A 14,905-nucleotide genomic window follows, 5' to 3' on the forward strand; every position below is an offset into this window, starting at 1 on the left:
AAAATTCTGGCCAAGTAAATAGTTAAGTTTGGTTCTGGTCTCTATTACAGAAACACTGCCTGTTGGAAGCCAACATGTGAATTGTCTAATATTAGAGAGCAAGAGAAAGTTAGTGTATGCTATCAGTTTGGGGTCAGTAAGATGCTTTAAAATGTTTTCAAACAGTCAGTGTTTAAGGCCCCATTCAATTCACTCGAAAATGCATTAGTTCTGTATTAATGCTTCAATAATTTATTTCTATTCTAATATGTTTTTAAAATGTAAATTATTCCTGCCCTGGTAACACTGATTATTTAGCAATCACACTTCAGTCTTCAGTGGCACATGATTCTTCATAAATCATTCTTATATGCTGATATTATGCATTAATTATAATCAGTGCAGATTTTTTTTTTTTTTGGAAACCATAAGAAATTTTTGATCTTTAATAATAATTGTTTATGAATTGTTGTTAATTCTGAGTAAATAAAAAGGTAAATCTATCTATCTATCTATCTATCTATCTATCTATCTATCTATCTATCTATGATAGATAATCTATCTATCTATCTATCTATCTATCTATCTATCTATCTATCTATCTATCTATCTATCTATCTATCTATCTATCTATCTCTCTATCTATCTATCTATCTATCTATCTATCTATCTAATTCGGAAATGTTATTTTAGTAGAAGATTTACATTTTCAGCGATATAGTATTTTTATATTTACTAATTCAAAAAATCATTAACATGAGTCCCCCAACTGGGCTTGCCTTAGAGATTACGCCAGACTAGAGCTGTCGATTTCATCATCGTCATTTGACAGGGCAAAAGTAACTTAGACGTTTACAGTAACATTATCTTCCGTTTTGTGGCATGAAACAGGATTAAGTTTATAGATCTTACATCAAAAAGGTAGGTTAGGTTTCTACATCACTACTTGGTACTTACCTTGGAACATGTAACGTTAGGCTGTTGCAACACGATTTGTGAAGTAAAATCTTTATACTTTAAGGGCTTGCTAAATTGAACGTTACATTACTCGACGTCCGTACGGCTAACGTCAACAATATCTCGCTGTAAAAATTAATTTTCTCGAGTAATTTAGTCACTGTTCATATTCATATTCGTTAGGGAGACACAACTAGACAAATGAACTGAAAGAATACACTCCACACCACCGCTTCATAACTGTTATATGCTAGCTTTTGAAAATACTAAAAGGTTTTCATACAGCTGTCTACTGGCTGCTCCTCGTGAATAAAAGTTCAATCAACAGCTGAGTTCCATGTAGATTTGACGGGGTTTTATTGATGGATGAATGAATCAGCGTATTCGAATCGAGTGAGTTCATGATGCAATGAATGATTCATTTCTGATTGAATCGGCCATTTTGAATGAATCAACTTAACGAATGAATCAAAATCAGTGCCAAACACAGTGGCTTTCTGCCACCTACTGGTTTCATGTTCCAAGTATCATTTTAAAGATTACAAGCAATCAAGTATCAAATATTGTTTTGATTTAAGAGTATTACATTCACCCAGAACAGTTCACCCAAAAAAGGAAATATACTGTAGGTACTCACTAAGCTATTTACTCTCCTTCAAGTGGTTGTAAATCATTCAATATCGTTTTCTTCTGTTGAATACTAAAAAAGGTAATCAAAAAACCTGTAACCATTGACATCCATTTTCAATGATTACAGATTGTTTTTGTGTGTTTTTTTTTGTACAAATTGCTTTTGATTTTACTGACAAAAACTAAACAAAGAATAGTATTTTTAATACCCGAATGCTATTTGAAGACAGATAGATATTTATTTATTTATTTTAGGTTTAGTGTGCAGTGTTGAAATTGAAAACCATGAAATGTATTGCGATAGCCCCATATCACACCACTGTTTTGGGAAAACTGTGATTGCTTCTGGTTTCTTTTTCTTGGCTATTTTTCTCTGAATAAGATCAACACTGAGATGAAAAAGTACATAATGAGCATGGTGTTAACCCATGTGCGTTTCAACTGCTCAGTCTTTACAGGGAGTGCAACTGAGAGCAAACCAGCAGTGTTTGTGCTGACAGCCTTTGAGCCAGGCTCTGCCTTCACGAAAATGCTCAGGGCACAAAGGAATCTTCCCCTCGTCTGTGTACACGCGCCCCGTTCTAAAGTCTGTCAGGAGCTGAAGGTAAATTCAAAAGACATCCTGACACATACTGAGAAAAGCGGTTTTGATGGGGGAAAAATGGACCACTTTGCAGTATACAAATAACAGGAAAAATGTCAACAGAACAGGCAAGTCCGATGGGGAAAGAAAAACAAGCTAGTTTCAGATTAAATTACAGGAAACAAAACATGAGCCTGAATTACTCGAACCCCCCTTCTCTACAAAGCTCAAATGCACTGGCAAAATAAAAGATGTAGTCAATTCTTCCTCGGACGGCTGAAAAATCTAACGAAACAGTTAGTTTGTTTTGCAAATAAACCTTAGCCATCAGCATCATTCCTTCCCCCTCTTTCGCCGCCGTCCATGTTTAGCTTGCAATCATGGCCGTACCCGCCAGCTCCAAACACATTCTAATTCAGGCGCCAGCAGCAGGGGTCAGGCCCAGTGATCCTCAGGGCGATGAATTTATTCACTTAATCTGGGCTACACCTGTAGGTCACGCCAGGGGAATGCTAATCGCTCTGAGGGGAGGGCTGTCCGGTTCCTAATAGTGATCATCTGCATCTGAGGCCCATTCCCCAGGGTCCAGGGGGGCTGGGGGCCATCAGCAACAGCCCTGTCAACAGGGAGGCCAGGTAACCGGTGGCTGCCACCACATGTCTTCGCTGTCTAATGGGAGAAGGGCCCTTTCTTGATCGTTTTTGCTGCAGCAAACGCTCCATTCTCGGACAGAATAATTTGTTCCCAATTTGCATGGTCACATGTTTTGGAGGAAAGCTCAGGGACTTGTTGGAGCAGGTGGCATTCAGACCCACTGCCAGATGCAGCTCTGTTTGGCCTTGAAACACAACAGAGAGAGCCACTTGCAACACATCTACTCACTTTTTTTCTATAAAACAGAAATTGCAATCACCACTGTTTAGCATGTTGGCAGCCATCCCTGCTGGTTAATATGCATGCAAAATTTATCATGAAGACAGACAAAAGAGGATGTTCTCCCTCCGGTTCCACTTTCTTTTTCTGCAGTAGTGCAGTAGATGTATGCTGAAAAAGGAAAAAATCTGATTTCTACACCAGTTAAAAGGGATAAATTGTCCAAAATGTCTTCTTCTTTTACTGTTCTTCATAGCAATTGAAAACTTTCTTTAATATCTTGAACACAATCAATATTTTGAGAAATGCTTTAGTGCTGTATTGTTGGTAAATATCTATCAATATCCATATTGTCTTAATATGGGTGCCATAATACACGGATACCAGTGCATATATGATACATATACATTTGAACACCAGCTACATTATGGAGTGTTGAACTCATGTAATTACATTTAACAACATGTCATTAATATTGAATTCATACTTGAATGGCTGATTGAAATCAGCTTTTTGGCTGATGAAATGTGACAGCATGTCTTATCAGTTTTCTTCAAACTATTTCAGGTAGTTCCCTTAAAATATTATGTTTTAGAACGCAATGCTAAAGCGCTTAGCATTTATCTCTACTAATACTACTAACAATTTAATCAGTTTACAGAAGGAAAATATTTCAAACACTTTATACACAAATTTGGAGTAGAAATATATTGTTATAGATTAACATTGTGTAAAAAACTTTAGACTTTGTCACATTCTACAACTTTCTTTGAGCCTAAACAGCAGAGTTGAGTGTAACGCGTTTCACAGTAAAGCGTTACTGTATTCTAATTACATTTTTATGGAACGCAGTAATGTAATGAACTACATTTTAAATTTGTGTAATTTGATTGCAGTTACTAAAGTCAGTGTAATTGCGTTACTTACGTTACAAATATAGTTTTTGGAAGAAAAAATGCTTCTTTTAAATCCTGTTTTCTGCTGCAATGTGAGTTAATTAGCATGCACTTTAAAAAATGTCTGGACAACTCCAGCTGAAATGGTTGCTGTCGAGAGTGGCTGCTTCTTCAAGTGGAAATACAGATGTTACTTTGCTTTCATTGTGCGTAAAAAAAATATTGCTGTGAAATGCAGTCTATGTCCAGGCTCTAAAGAACTTTCGACTGCTCAACTCATCAACTTGTTCAAACACTTGAATAAAAAGCAGTCTACGACAATTCTCATCACCAAGGAGAAATCTGGCGCGCTAAAACACGGCAGCCCAACTCAGTTTAAACAGGCTAAATTGAAGTTTTTTTGTGCAGGATCGGGAGTGTATCTTCTGAATGTGATGAGAAGCATAGTTGCTTATGGGACCGTTTACATGTCTGTCTATTGAGCATTTCCCAGGCGCACCCAGACACATTTAGGTAGACTAATTGCTTCAGACAAACACAGAACACCCAAAAAGTGCGGTGCCTTGTCATGGATGTCAGTAGTTACAGCTATCCAGCTTTTTTCTTTTTTGTTAAAACAAGACAAACAGGTTTGGAACAAGTATGATGTGAGAATTTTAAGTTTTGGACAAGTCTTTTGAATATGTCAGGCTGCTGTGATTAACCGATTGTAATTTTTTTCAGTAAACATTAAATTACTGAAAGAGCTGCTGTTTATTTTGCACTTTCATGGGTATATTTTATATGTTTTAAAAGTAACTTCAAAGTAAAGTAGTTTGTAATCTGATTACTTTTTACATTAAGTAATTAATAATGTAATCAGATTACAATTTTCCAGTAGTAATCAGTAATTAGTAATCAATTACTTTTTTAAAGTAACTTTAAGAAACCCAACACTGCTAAACAGTATAGCATTATGCTAGCAAAGCCAAAGATATCAATGTGATACAAATATTCAAATGTAATGATGTAAATAAAAACATTGCAGTCATTTAAAAGCATCTACTAAAATCATAAATGTAAATTATTAAGAGTGATATATAGTGCTGATAATTTAGAAAAATCTATATGTTGCTTTAGAGAGCACTATAATATGATGTCACCATGTCAAAACACAATACCCACAGACAGACTCTTTGAATCAGTAAATCACACCTATAAGGGCCTCGTATTTTCTATCAGAGCTGTACCAGTCTGGACAGCCCCAAACAGTTTGTGCGTCACACATATGACACCAAGCCCTCAAATCCTCAACAAGGTGCCCAATAACTTGTGAGTGCGAGCCAAATGACTACAGTATATGGCAGAAGAATAAACATTCTCTCTTTAGCCCGAGGTCCCACTTTTCATCTGTCAAGCATGTTTTAATAATTAATCTGTTTAATACACACTCAGCATCTGCCGGAGACAACTTGAAGCCTTCCACTCCAACCAGCAGGCTCCCACTGAGGCTCCGCTCTGAGTTAAAGCATACAGGCTGAATTTCACGAACTGGATTCTGCCTCCCAAACCGTTTTGCACTAACCGAATGAATCCTTAGCATGTTAGACACACATATGGATGCCTCCCCTGTGTCTACTGTATGAGTCGAATGGAGAGATTGTAAATGGAATGCATTTCTTTTCCTCACACCATCGAAATGATGCGAGATTAAGCCCATGAATATATACATGGGCCAGCGGTGACCTGTCTGGAGATCTCTGATTTCCCAGTGGGCCCGGGCTGACATGGCGGGGGCTCGGGCCTTGACGGAGGTGGGGAAATCCAAGTGCAAGTCCAAATTGAACTTAATCTCGCTGCTCATTGTACTTAGGAAGACATGAAATTACACAATGGCCTTAATCGACCAGGAGCCATCCCAGGTTTTCCGCCGAGACTTCCGCACGCTACCCTTGCGTCACGTTTACAGTCGTCATGCTCAAAGAGAGATGATTAGAACGGCAATTCTTCTCTCTGGAAACCTTTAATAATGCCTTCTTGAACCATCAGAGGGTTAATGTAGAACAATCACAAAGCAATAAGGCTCATCCGGTGCGCCCGTCCTCGAGTAATCCGGGGAGATCTTTTTCCAGTGGCCCTGGGTGGATGCAGCATTGCACTGAAGCGCATCTCCACCGTCAGAAGGAAGGATTCAATCAGTCCCCCGGGGTTGATTACACCCTTCTCGAAGTTTGGGCTCCCCCGCTAACAGGTGCTTCTTATTACGTTGATAGGAAGCCGTCACTGAAACGGTCATTAGCCATGTGACTGACATGGGCCTTGCTGAGCTGGCTGTGCTGGGAAACCTCATCCACTGTGATTGAATGCCCACAGGCGTCCGTCATAGTCTTCACTCTGCATTCTGCCTCTGTAAAAAAACACATTCAGAATTAAAACCACTGCATACACCAGTAGAAGCTATTTTCATCAGGAATCCGTGCTGTGCCGAATCAGTTAATAGTGTGTACTTCTATTCAGAAGATGCTGCGGCAGGATTATTTTTATACAGTATTATCATAAAGCTTAGAGATCAGTTGCTCTGAGAGAGATAATCAAAACCGATGGGATTTTTTTCCCCGGTAACTCCGTATATATACACTTTGGCTTTATGGCTCTTTGATACGTCCAACAAACAACAGTTGGGGTTTGATCGTCTCAAAGCAACACAGAAATGTTTGGAATTTAGAAAAACACCAAGGCAAGAGTACACTAGAGGTTCTATAGGCCATCGTGTACCAGGAATGTCCTCATTATGGGTGGCAATTATGGGTTTGCTTACCGCTGCGCATCTTTTCAGGAAACCAATGAAACCATTGTGACCTACAACGCGTTGGCCGCTACAAGGCTGTCAAGTCCAAAAATAATTAGGCATCAAGATGAGGCCCTTTTTTATTCATGTCAAGGAACTCTGGAGACTCTGTAATGTAGTTAACATGCACGCATCATGAATTTTCATCACATCAGAACACGGGTACAAGTGCGCACAGCAGAACAGAGCAACAGAGCTACGGAGAGGGCATATCTTTCACACACATTGCACTGAAGCACCACAATTACATGAACGCATTGTAGCTACCCATTGCCCGATACAAACCTTTTCCTGTTTATCCAGCACCTACAATGGGCCTATTAATTAACATGGCTGTTATGTGAATGTAGCTGTTTCATGGTTTCCCTACACTGTTTGTTGCCTCGTTTTTCCCACTGCGGTTATGACAGACAGGTGGGCCATTATACACAAAGCCGAATTTCCCATCTGTCAACCTTTAAGATGTTTTGCACTTCAAATGAGTCAGAAGTTCTATATTAAGTTGCCTGCGCTAATAGGGATGCGCAAAATCACAAATTAAAGACTTGGCTCCCTTTCAGTTTATATGTACTAGAATCGAATCAGACAGGAAGATGAATTGGATTTAAATTGGAATGATAAGATAAGAGTCTTGCTGATTTGTAGTTTCAACACAGCTTAAGCATTTTGGAAAATTAAGTATTTTCCTCAGTCGTTCCCCTATGTGACATTTGTAAAATAAGACTAAAATATATTACAGCTATTCCAGGATGTGACATTTGTAGTAAAAAACAATGAACATAAATTTATATAGAAAGTATGGTACTTTAAAAAAAAAAATTCTATGTTATTTCAATTTAATACTCTTTGGATGTTACCAAACTCTTCATGTCAAATGATAACATATTGACTAAAAAAAATGACAATGTATTTCCTCACTGTAAACTTTGATATATCTGGAAGGTTTTTTATGTGTTTAGTTATTTATTTTTTTGTATTAAGATGATCCTCTCTATTGTATATTCCTTCTATTAGATGTTGTCAAGCCTCTCATGTTAAATGATAACATAGACTGAACAAATATTGTACACTCACCGTCAATTTAGAAACTCTGGAATGATATATATTTTATTTAGATGTTTTTTTTCAATGCGTGGTTGTGGTAGTGTAGGGGTTATGTAATGCTTTAAATTGTAAATGCAAAACTTAATAAATAAATATAAAAAAAAAGAAAAAAAAGAAAGTGTGTTATGTTTATATTGAAACATTATGTTTATATTTTCCTAAAAAACTAACCACAGAGTTATGGTGTCAGAGAAATATCAATCTGTAAACATAAACATGCGATATGTATGTGACCAAAAAGTTAGCGAGTTTACAGTCTACAACATAGTTTGTAGAAATTCTTTGAATTAAACTGCACAACTCAAAAGAAATAGTGCTAATTAACTAGGATAAGAGTCGGCTCTCTATATAACAAAAATGATTGATTCAATTTTATTTGACATTTTTGCATTTATGAGGAAAAAGCTTCCATTAATCTCTCTCAAAATCTCTCCATTATGGATGTGACAGAATTGAAATTGCCACGTTTGTGACTTTAGTACATCAAATTGTTTGAAAACATTGACAGGGCCATTTTACAGTATTTTTCAATATTGTAAAATACAAGCCGACTATAATAAATTTAGGAAGGGTTCGCTATTTTGGTGAAAACGTATTTTTTTCAATGGCAAGGTTGACATTTGCATGGAACTGCTTATAGGCTAAATTCCTTTCAAGCAAGGTCAGCCAAGTCATCCTTCAAAGTGCACTTCTTTTTAACTTTAAATGAACTTTAATTATTTCTGGTCACTTAGTTAAACAAATTACATAGAAAATCTGTGTCTTGCTACTTCAATAAAACTGGAATATAGAAGACATTGTCAATTCAGCTGCATTTCAATGGCGCACGACACCCGTGGTGCTAATCACCTCATTCGTTGCAACAGGAAAGCAAATCTTAACACATACCGGCATTTACAAGGTTAGTTTAACAGCAGCGTAACTGCTTTTCTATTGAGCTACTGTAATTATACACACATTTGGGTTTCACAACCTTTTTATACAGCATTTGTAATAATTGACCACAAGCTTTAATGTGGCTGTTTCAAAAAAATGGGCAGGGACGATAAATATTTTATAGCTTTTTCAACCACTAGGCTGGCCCTCACCTCTGCTGACCCTTACATTCCATTCAGCAAAGTGTCTGATATTAAAAAAGATTGCTTTCATGCCTACTTAAGTAATATCATATGCTTCACATCAGAGCATGCTCCGGCTAGCTGAATTCCCAATGTATGGCAACTCAACTGACTCAACACGGCATGCATGCCTGTGGTCCACACACTCAAACTCTTTCTCGTTCACACACACATATAGACACCCCCACACACCCACAGTCGCTCTCAGCAGTTACAGCACGCAACACAGTTTTAACCCATTTACAAGAATTGGTTTCATTGTACAACCCTATTTTTTTGATTAGTAACAGAACCTCTAATGCAATTTTTGGATGCAATTTTTAAACTCCTCAAGTGCTCGATTTGACTAGGCCCACACCTCCCACTGAGCTCAGAATACAGCAGCACCGATAGTTTTATCACCCTGTTAAAAGGCCTTTATATTGCTGCAGTGAACATGCTCAATTACCCAGACTCCCTGGGGCGTGGGGAAAACACACATCAGCTGGGCCTGATTTATTTCACTGTCCCACTGCAACCCCAAATTAAGAGACACCCTCTGTAACCAGCGAAGTATAACACAACAGACTGTCTGAGAGGATGTCTTCATTATATTAGCATCATCCCTTGACTAGCACTTGCAGTCCAGGCTTGAAATATTTCCTACATGATGGATCCCATTTATTCAATGATCTTCAAGACTCACTCTTTTTGTTTCCACCAGGGAACAATGACATCCACTTAAACCACAGATCATGTAGCCCAAGTCTATTTAAAGACCCCATTTTGTGGCTTTTAATCCACGTCGGTTACTTTTGAGGGCATCTACATTTACGCATTTGGCAGATGCTTTTATCCAAAGCGACTTACGTTGCATTTAAGATATACGTTTTATCGGTTCATGTTTCTGGCTATCAAAACCATGACCTTGTCATTGCTATAGTGCCATGCTGTAGTGTTTTATGGAATGATGGAATACAAACCACAAATGCTGATGACTTTGCCATTCACAGGGATATATTTATTATAAGAGATGCACGATATACAATATGGTTATCAAATATTACAGATCAGTATCAGTCAATACTGGATATTTTATTGTGCATGCTCACTTTCCATCTTTCTTTAAGTGAGTGGTAGTTGACAGCAAAAGTAATCCAGAGTGCATTAGCGTCTGCCCATTTTCTTAAGTATTTTTATCATTCATCTCCTAATATGGATTAAAAAATTCTTTTTTGAATTATTATAAGCCATGAATCAAGTAAACCAGAGGTAAAGCACAGCATGACAAACTCTGATTTGAATCATAGAAGAATTTTAAAATACATGGTGTGCTTTACTGATCACAGTAAATAAAATTGGTAAATTAACAGTTTTTGGTGTTTCAAAAGTGACTTATTGACATCTTTACTTGTTTGAAGTGATATATTATGCGTTTTGTATTGCCATAGTACTTGTCTGTACAACTTAGTTATATATTTCACCTTTATTTGTAAAGCGCTTTTACTTGACTGTACAACTTAGTTATATCTTTCACCTTTATTTGTAAAGCGCTTTTACAATGCAGATTGTTTCAAAGCAGCTTCACATAAAAGATCATAGTAAATTGAAACAGTGTAGTTCAGTTTTTAGTGTTTAAGTTCAGTTCAGTTTAGCTCAGTTCAGTGTGGTTTAATAATCACTACTGAGAGTCCAAACACTGAAGAGCAAATCCATCGATGCATACCGATCTACCGATCCTGAACCATGCAAGCTAGTGGTGACAGCGGCGAGGAAAAAAAAACTTCACCAATTGGCGAAAGTGAAGAAAAAAAAAACACGAGAGACTCAGTTGGGCATGACCATTTCAATTTTTCCGCTGGCCAAACGTCTTGTGCAGAGCTGCAGTCTCAGCAGCGAAGGCTGGAAGCTGAACCTCAGTGAATACTCCTCTGTCCCTGGAGCGTCACAGTTATATAGTATATTATTTGTATATTTTTTCTTATACAAATTTTTAAAATGTCAATAAAAGTCAATCTAAAGGTGTCATGTTGGCTTAGTGGTTAGCACTGCTGCCTTACAGCAAGAAGGTCACTGGTTTGAGTCCTGGCTGGGTCAGTTGGCATTTCTGTGTGGAGTTTGCATGTTCGCCCCGTGTTCGCATGGGTTTCCTCTGATTTCCCCCACAGTCCAAAAACATGTGCTATGAGTGAATCGCATAAGCTAAATTGTTTGTAGTGTATGAGTGTGTGTGTCTTTTATAGCTGTTTCAATGGTAACTAGAGGATGCGGTTATAAACATCAGAATAACAGATACATTCCTGAGCAATGACTGGAAGGACACAATATGTATATATTCCAAGCTTATTGCAATAAGTATTTTGACAGGTTAGAGTGACCAACTCGATTACCTAATGGGAGTGGGGGAACTAAAGAGTAGGGATGCGACGATTATAGATTGTGGTTGTACGATTATAGTCTGAGGAATAATCACAGTTACAGCTATCATGATTATAATGCATTCATTCATTTCAAAACACTACTAGTTTAGAAAATCACATGAAAACTTCTTATATTTTAAAGTGTTATTTATTTATTGCTGCTCAGTAACCAATTAATAAAGCACAAAATAATAATAATAAAAAAAAAAAAACAATAGCCCATTTCTCTTTGGACTTAAAAATAAGTAAAACTTGTTTTTGGCATTTAAACAAAAGCAATAATTGTACACTGAAAATAAATGACAGAACAATAAACAAATAAACAAATATAAGAATAAAAAAAATGAATTTGTCTAATTTAAATCTAAGCTACATTAGCAAAGTATTTTCCTTTTAAAAAGAACAAATGTAGTGAAAGGCTGCTGAACCTCTGCCTGAAAGGCACTTTTGATCAACTATATTACACATTTGTTTTTATTTTCCTTTTGTATTTTTTTTTCTCTTTGGAGTACAAATGTGTATATTCCATACAAAGTATGAAGCTTACCAGTCAGTTCTTTTGGCTTTTTTTCAACTAGGTGTGCCTGGAAAGTGTAAGCATGTCACGCCATTTGACAATATGCTCTTGCAAGCTGTATGCCTCCATTAGAAATAGCGGAATAGGCTTAGTTATTAGCCTCAGCCATAGTTAAAATCAGCCTTTAATCCAGTGTGCATGTATTTGCTTCCGTGTACAAGCTTGGAACTTTAAATACACACAGTTGGCATAACTTTGTTTAGTTGCAGCAGTTTTGTTCTGTGCAGAAACGCGGTGTTGAGAAGCCTTTATGATTAACTAACTGTGACTGTTAAATTGTGGTTGATAATGAAACCGGTCAATCGTTGTATCCCTACTAAAGATATGTTTTTCCATCCTTTGCTTAAAGAAGCTCTCTGATTGGGGAAATGTTCTATACAGCATCATAAGCAGTGCTAAAAAGAGTACTGAAAAATCATACTCAAGTGAAAATACCATTACTTGCTCAAAAATGTGAAAGTAGAGTAAAAGTATCTTTTATAAATATTACTCAAGATATGAGTAAAAAGTAGCCCTTTTTTTCTAAACGAAACATTCTTTAGTGCAGATATCTTCCTATACTCATTGATTTTTTTCTAACCTTCATTCATTCATTTGTTTGTTCCTTCATTCATCTGTTCCTTTCTGCTTTCCTCCCTCCATTAGTTCCCTCATTCATTCATTTAATCATATTTTTGTTTTTTCCTTCATTAGATCCTTCGTTTGTTCGTACTTTCTTTCCTTCCTTCCTTTGTCACTCCTTCTCTTCTTCCTTAGTTTGTTCAGTCCTTCTCTTCTTCCTTAGTTTGTTCAGTCCTTTTCTTCTTACTTAGTTTGTTCAGTTCTTCCTTGGATCCATCCTTTATTAGTTCGGTCCTTCCTTCGTTCATTCCTTAGTTTGTTCAGTCCTTCCTTCATTCGGCCCTTCCTTCCTTCCATAATACCTTTATTATTTCGGTCCTTCCTTACTTTGTCTGGTCCTTCCTTCATTCGGCTCTTCCTTCCATTTTTTATTTGTTTCATTAAGTGATTGTTTAGGCTGTTAGGTCATTTCAGTCATCATGCAGTCGACATCCTTCATTTTGCGTGTAAAGATTTTGGACATATTTTCTGACATTTTTAATGCTTCCAAAAGGTTTGTTGCATTTATAAAGCACCTATGTCTGGCGGTTGTTCAGTATGATGTGATTAACTTTCTATGTGCAATTTGATTGGACAGAAATTACAAGAATGCTTTTTCTACTCAGCTAATGGCCATAGACAAGAAAGAATCAAAGTAGTTGGTGAAGAAAAAGGTTGAAGAAAAATAGTGGAGTAAAGGTACCGATACAGCGCTAAAAATTAACTCAAGCGAAAGTAACTGTACACAATTTTTAAAACTACTTAATAAATTACAACTCCTGAGAAAGACTACTCAATTACAGTAATTTTAGGATTAGTAATTTGTTACTATACACCAATGATCATATGTAATTAGAAATACACTCTTCCATACAAGATTTCTGTAACTAGCAATAGCAAGAAAATATGTTTCAAACTGGCAATGACATAACAGATATTGGCAAAAAAAATGTAAGCCTAAAATATGTTCTATGAAAACTTTCAGTTTCATAAGAACAGTAAATACACAGACACAAGGAAACCTAATGGGTGTTTAATTGATTCCTGAGTGCAGATATGGTGCGTCTGCATAGGCTCCATACTGTACAATAGGGACCTAAAAGTTTTCATGAACAAGTTATTTTGTGTAGAGACACAGGAAAGCCTTACGCTCCTGATGCGTGCAGTGCAGGATCTCGGGATGACGTGTGGCCAAAAGAACATGTGCACAGGGACCCACACACACCCTTGTGATGCCGAATACATTTCTCTGCACTTTGTTAGCTTGCCAAGACCCTGCAGCTCTGTGCCATTCCTGCCTTCATTACAATGCTACGGTGTCTGCTGTCATCTTCTGCATCTCTTATGGCATATTTATTGATTCTTATTAATAGACTCTTGACTTAAAGTGTGACCCCATTAGATCATTCTATCTAAAGGCAGTCATGAGACTGCTCTGGTTCCCAGGAGAGATGCCAGGACCCGTCAGTGCTAATCAGCTGGAGTTCACAACCAGCCAAGAGGGGAAGGGGCGAGAAGGAGAAGACGAGAAAGAGAGAGAGAGAGAGGTGGATCAATGAGGCCTCGGTGAACACAGACCCCGGCTTAGGGAAGTTGAGAAATTATTGCCGTTTCTTGATCACAGCAGGTTGTACTGTAACATGGACAGCTTTCAAGACTTACTGCTAAAAGACGACGCTAGTTCTCAAAACTGCTCAGTTTGCAGGAAATGTCATGACACGACTTCACTCTTCTGACGCATTTCAAAGTGAGAGACACTATGTGTTACTATTTACAAAAACATGTCAAGAATTTCTTGTTTCCATCTGGTATTAACATGCCTTCAAATAGACTCTTGTATAACCAACTCTGTTCTGATTTCAAGATACTGATGTACAATCTAAAAATGCTGTTGTTTCCATCCCAAACGTGCTGCTATTTCAAAAATGCAACTAAATAAATTTACACAGAGGTTGGGTTTGCCTATTTATTTGCCCAATTGCTTTAAAATTGAACTACTCAATGCAGCTTTCAGGTGTGCTGGAAAGCAAGTAAATAAAAGATTTGTGAGAATAACAGCTATGATTTTAGTCTTAAGCTGTTTTTAGTACATTGCAGCAAAGTTCAAATCAATTAACTTCATCTTTATTTCTGTAGAGCTTTTGCAATGTTGTGCCAAAGCAGCTTAACACAGATGAAAAAAATAAAATAAAAGCCATAACAATATTTCAGATTGTTGAACATTAGAGCATATCACGCAGCGAGGAGAGTAGTAGTAGAATGAAAAGCATGAATATTTTCTGTGGGTGTAGTTAAACATGTTCCATAAAGATCATGTTTTGTCAGTAGAATTTGGCAGTTGGATTGCATTTGACTATATTTG

At 37.1% G+C, this 14,905-nt stretch overlaps 1 protein-coding gene across 1 annotated transcript in view; it reads left to right on the forward strand.

Moving 5' to 3' along the window:
• Positions 1–732: 732 nt before the first annotated feature.
• The window catches only part of shox (shox homeobox), a 63,041-nt gene continuing 48,868 nt past the window's right edge, over positions 733–14,905 (forward strand). The window contains exons 1-2 of the mRNA XM_073912212.1: positions 733–900; positions 2,016–2,170. The gene's annotated coding sequence lies outside the window, so the exon portion shown is untranslated. The remainder of the gene's footprint in view (positions 901–2,015; positions 2,171–14,905) is intronic.

This window comes from Danio rerio, chromosome 9, assembly GCF_049306965.1.
Source record: "Danio rerio strain Tuebingen ecotype United States chromosome 9, GRCz12tu, whole genome shotgun sequence".
NCBI lineage: Eukaryota > Metazoa > Chordata > Actinopteri > Cypriniformes > Danionidae > Danio > Danio rerio.